The sequence below is a fragment of the Anabrus simplex genome, chromosome X (assembly GCF_040414725.1).
Source record: "Anabrus simplex isolate iqAnaSimp1 chromosome X, ASM4041472v1, whole genome shotgun sequence".
NCBI lineage: Eukaryota > Metazoa > Arthropoda > Insecta > Orthoptera > Tettigoniidae > Anabrus > Anabrus simplex.
The window spans coordinates 133656257-133662256 of NC_090279.1; positions in this window are offsets into that span (position 1 = coordinate 133656257).

Genomic DNA, 6000 nt, shown 5'->3' on the forward strand with positions numbered 1-6000 from the left:
ATACTAAATTTCCACCCGCCTGAATCATTCCTTGCCAATTTATACCTTTCAGCAGATGATCCTCGAAAATTACGAAGAACAAATGAGAAAGATTACAGCCTTGTCTAACCCTGTAAGTATCCTGAACCAAGAACCCGTTCTACCATCAGTTCTTATTGGAGCCCAATTGTCATCACGAATGCCTCTGATTGATTTTAATAATCTACCCTTAATGTCATTCCCCCCGCAGTATTGTGAACATCATTTCCCTCGGTACCCTGTCATATGCTTTCTCTAGATATACTAAACCAATACACAGCTGTCTATTCATTTCCTAACATTTTACATTCACCTGGTGCGTACTGAAAATTGGATCTTGACAGACCCTCCGTGCTCTGTAACCACACTGGATTTCATGCAACTTCCTCTCTGATTTCCGAGATGCCGGTGAATACTTTGCTTGGTATAGGCAAGATGGCGGGCAATAAGCAACTAGCTGTGTGTGGTTCATGCATAAAATCAATTACTGCCGAGGACGACTACATCGTCTGTGACGGTAAGTGTCATAGAAAACATCACAGAGCGTGTGTTAAATTAAATAAACGGGAATTCAAGACTTTAATTGAGGACAAATCAAAGAAGTGTTACTGCGGCAAGTGTGATAGTTTGAATGGTGATCTGGCTGTAGGGCCGAGTGACCATAAGCTTGGGGATATGGAATCTGTAGTTAGGGACATCCACAAAAGGTTGTGTAAACTAGAAAGAATCGAAGCTGAACAAGCGGAAATTAGAAAGTCGGTGACCTTCTGTGCTGAGAGTTTTGACGATATTAAGCGTCAGCTGCACAAAATAACTGATGACTTTAAAAACGCTATGGCAGAAGTAGCGGCATTGAAGTCTAAGGTTGCTCTCCTCGAAAGGGAAAAGACAATAGCAGACGAAGAAGTCTCTAAGCTTAGAGAGGAAAATCAAGACTTCCAACAGTACGTCCGGAGGAACAACGTAGAAATTCAAGGACTGCCTCAGCTTGGTGACGAGAATCCAGTCGCAGTTGTGAAAGCACTTGGCAATGCGCTCGGTGTCGAAATGACCGACAGTGATATTGATGCGTGTCATCGTCTACCCCAAAAGAAGCAGGAACTCCCTCCTCCTCTCCTTGTAAAATTTTGCAGCCGGTTAAAAAGGGATCAGCTGCTCGCAGCAAGGAAGAATAAATCAACACTAAGCTCAAAAGATTTAGGTATCCAAGCAGCTAACCGAGCTGTATATATCAACGAACATCTGACATCGGGGAATAAATATCTCCACAAGATGGCCAGGGATCTACGGCAACATGGATATAAATATATTTGGACAAGAGACTGCAAAATCTACGTAAGAAGGACTGAAAACCATAGATCAGTGCGAATTAGGAGCATTGATGATATTAGAAAGTTGCAGAGCGATGACACAAGTGTAACGGCACAGCCAAGATATCATACCAACACTCGTTAATGGCAGTACCTAAGTGTTACAACAAATATTGCATTTTTCCATTAGGCTGTTATGAAATACAATACGATTCCATAAATAATTTTGTTTTACAGAACATCAGTTCATATACAGTTGCTTCTCACCTGGACGGAAACAGCTCTACTGGCCCGTCAAAATCTTACAGTGCGGTTAGGTGCTTGTACCTAAACAGCAGGAGTATCCGAAACAAACTTGAGGAAATAGAAATTCTGTTGCACATTATAGGCCAGGTAGATATATTGGTTGTGACAGAAACTTGGGTAAAAAGTGAGGAGGCGAAATACTATAATATACCAAATTATAGAAGCATCTTTTCACACAGAGACGGCAAAGCTGGAGGTAGCTTAGGTAGTTACATTTCGCACTGTTGGAAAGCAAATGTGAAAATGAATTGTGAACTTGATCATAGCTTGATATGGGTTGAAATTTATAGGGATAAATTTAGTAGTAGTAAATATAAAAGTATTGATTTAATTGCAGGATATAACCCAAATAGGAATAATGCCATACCATTTCTAGCATCCCTCGAAAATTTTCTAAGTAAAACAACTAACAATTTATGCCTATTTTTGGGTGACACGAATATTGATATCTTACCGGTAACTAGTGACCAACTAAAAAGAAAATACATGAACCTGCTTTCTTGCTATGATTTCAAGCAATGCAATAATGTATATCCAACACGAATATGTGATACCACAAGCACTTTAATAGATCATGTGTCTATAAATAATTCTGGAATATATTATTATTTATCAAATGTTGGTAGCTATATAAGTGACCATAATATATTAATATTTGATATTCTTTTGCCAAATTCTAAATCTCCATCACAATCGCTTGAACTGAAAAGGCTGAAAGCAACTAATGTAGACCAAAATAATGATAGACCTGAAAGTAGTAATATCACTGAACATAACACAGAAGTCATAAGCAACACTACTAGTAGAATTGACATAATGTATAATTCCTTTATTGACCAGCTACCGCTTGGTACACAAAAACAGAAAGCACAAAGTCATCGAACACAAAGAACTGGTAGCTTGCCATGGATATCTTCTGAACTTCTCAGCCTTATTAAGCGACGTGACATTTTACAAGCAAAACTTAAAAATCCCACCCTAAAGAATAACATCAATCTCAATCAGGAATATCGCAGGTGTAGAAACAATGTGACAAATCTAAAAAGGAGCTTAAAAACAAATATTACTCTGAAAAATTTAGAATTCATAACAAGAACCCAAAGGAAACGTGGAAAGTAATCAATGAAATCATACATAACAGAAAAACAACAAAAGGCGATAATTGTACATCTCTAGAAATAGATAACAAAATAATTACAGACAGTCAGGAAATATGTGAATCATTAAATTTATATTTTACAAATATTGCTAAAACCCTGGCTTCAGCAATCCCTCCCCAGAGCACTGAAACACTTGCAGTTCCTAGTTACTTGAACTCATTTTACCTATATCCAACTGATGAAACAGAAGTAAGATCTATAATATCAAATTTAAAAAACAAGAGTAGCTGTGGGCAGGATGGTATAACTGCCAACTTTCTAAAAGAATTCCAGGATACTTTAAGTGGGATGCTAACAGATATCATTAACGAATCCTTGGCATCTGGTACATTACCTAGTGAGCTAAAAGTAGCTAAAGTAGTTCCTGTCTTCAAGGGTGGGGACGGGAGGAATCCTAGTAACTATAGGCCTATCTGTATTCTTTCCATAATCTCCAAAATATTAGAACTATTGTTAAAAAGAGACTTCTCACTTTTTTAAACGAAAATAATTTCTTTTACAATGCACAATATGGCTTTCGTGAGAACTCTAACACTGAAATAGCAACCGTAGATCTCATAAATATGCTGCAAGAGTCAATAGATTTTAATAGTTTTGCTGGTGGGTTGTTTATAGATCTAAAGAAGGCCTTTGATACAGTGGACCATGAAAGACTGTTAGCTAAATTAGAGAGAGCAGGAGTTCGTGGTGTTGCACTGAAGTGGTTTGATAATTATCTGTCCGATAGAAAACAGTATGTAGTGCTGAATAACTGGAGGAGCTCAGCAATTAGGGTAACCCATGGCGTTCCACAGGGGTCAGTATTAGGGCCGATTCTCTTCCTAGTCTACATCAATGATATTGCAACTTGCCGCTTGAAAGGACGTATCACACTGTATGCCGACGACACAAACTTGTTCTATACCGGTAGTAATATAGACTCCATTGTTAAGGATATGCAGGAAGACCTCAATACTCTGTGCTTTTGGTTTCAAGCAAATAAATTAACTGTTAATGTGCAAAAGACTAATTATATGATAATGACAAAACAAGGTCAGAATGAAATCCCACACAGTAAAATATATATGCAGAATACTGAAATAAAACTAGTTAGAACTGTCAAATATCTTGGGTTGGTGATTGATAGGAACTTGAACTGGACAGACCATGTTGAATACATTACTAAAAAGATCACACCCGTTGCAGGAATTTTAAAGAAACTTAGTTATCTTATCCCACATCATCTTCTAAAACACATCTACTACTCTTTAATTCATTGTCACCTACAATATTTGAATGTTATCTGGATGCGTTGTAAGAAGTCCAACTTAAATGAGCTAATGGTAGTACAAAATAGAGCTGTTAGAAATATACTTAATCTTCCCTACTTAACACCAATAAAATATCTATACCTAAGTGCTAAAATACCACCCCTAAGCATGAGTGCAGAATTCAATACAGCTGTACTCATGTATAAAATAAAACATAAATTTATACAACACAACACTACATATACTCTGAATTCTGACAACCATCCATATAGGCATGCAAATGACTTTGCCTTATACAATGTTTGCTCTTATAAATATGGTATAAACAGCTTGAAGTTCTCTGCAATCCAGTTATTTAATAACATCCCTGTGGAGATAAAAACAGCACCAACTTTGGCAAAATTCAAACAAAGAGTCAAGCATTATTTTTGGGAAAGTACAGTGCTGTTTAAATCAAAATATCAGATGACATTTAAGGCATTCTCCCAAACAATCTTGCAAACTGTCCGGAACTATTCTTGTACCTCTACAACTTTTATGTTATGTAAATGTAAATACTCTGTAATCTGTTCTTGTACCTCTGCAACTCTGTGTTATGTATATATACTGTAAATACTCTGTAATCAATTCCTGTACGTCTGCAACTTTTGTGCTATGTAATTGTAAATAATCTGAAATCTATTCTTGTATTTCAGCAACTCTTATGTAAATGAAAATACTCCATAATCCATTCTTGTACCTTTGCAACGTTCATGTTGCGTAAATGTAAATACAGTCAGAAATAATTCTCTGTAATCCTCATATTGATGATGTACATATTTTATATATTGTATGTGTTTATATGTTCAACCATTTACTAATTATCTTATATACACAAACTATATTTTGATGTGTAAGTGCCCACAAGTATGTAATGTCCTGTACAATTCCTATGTATGAGCCTGCAGGCTCGTTGGAATTAATTGAAATAAATGAATGAATGAAATGAATGATAGTAATCATACAGGGAACGGATTTATATGTACTAATATTTTTTGAAATACGTACATATATATTTAGTTATTTTTATTCAAATATGGTATTATATATGGACTTAAAATTGCACATATAACATTCATTTCTATTTTTATCAAAGTTCAAAGAAGCTAAACAAAGTAGATCTACATGCAACATAATGTTGCACTTCACATTTTAATATATTTGAAGAACACACAATATTTTATTCTCTGTTACCAAAAGAATGGATTACAAAATGTTCTTTTAAGTGCTGCAAAGTGAATCTCCATCTATTATCTGTAAGGACAGTTTTATATTGACTGAAACTGCGTTCAACATCGGAAGACGTAATGGGGGCATAATTCAACTTCACAATATCTGCTGGCGTTCAATCCAGTGTTAATTTTACAGTTAAATCTCCACACAGCATTGCAGCAACCTTTGTCCGGGGTTATTTGAAAGGACAGTTTGCTTCATTTGCAGGATTTAGTTGTTCCACAGTTTTATTCACAATTTCACAACTTTCAGAAAGTGGGAGGTGCGAGTTTTGGAGCCATTTCAGTGAACAGTACGTTTTTCTGAACGTTGACTCATCCGGGATGGATCGTTTGGTATATTTCTTGAGGAATTCCCTGAAGCGCTGATTATAAGAGAGGTATGTCAGCAGAGATGAGAGCACGGCAGAGATCGGTGTTGAACTCGAACGTTACACTGGAAGTTGTTGGTTGTGTCAGAAACAACTGTCTCTGCTTGGAATATCCTTGTTTGTTAGCCTGGTGTTTATTGGTTGAAACATGCTGTTGCACTAGGAATATTTGAGTAGATGTCACTGCACAATGACACAAATTACAAAATAATATCTCACTGTCAGTTGATAAACCATCTTCTTTAAATTCTGATACGTAACTTTTTAATTTTAAACTGGTTGACTGAGCTACTTTAGGCACATTGTAACAATGT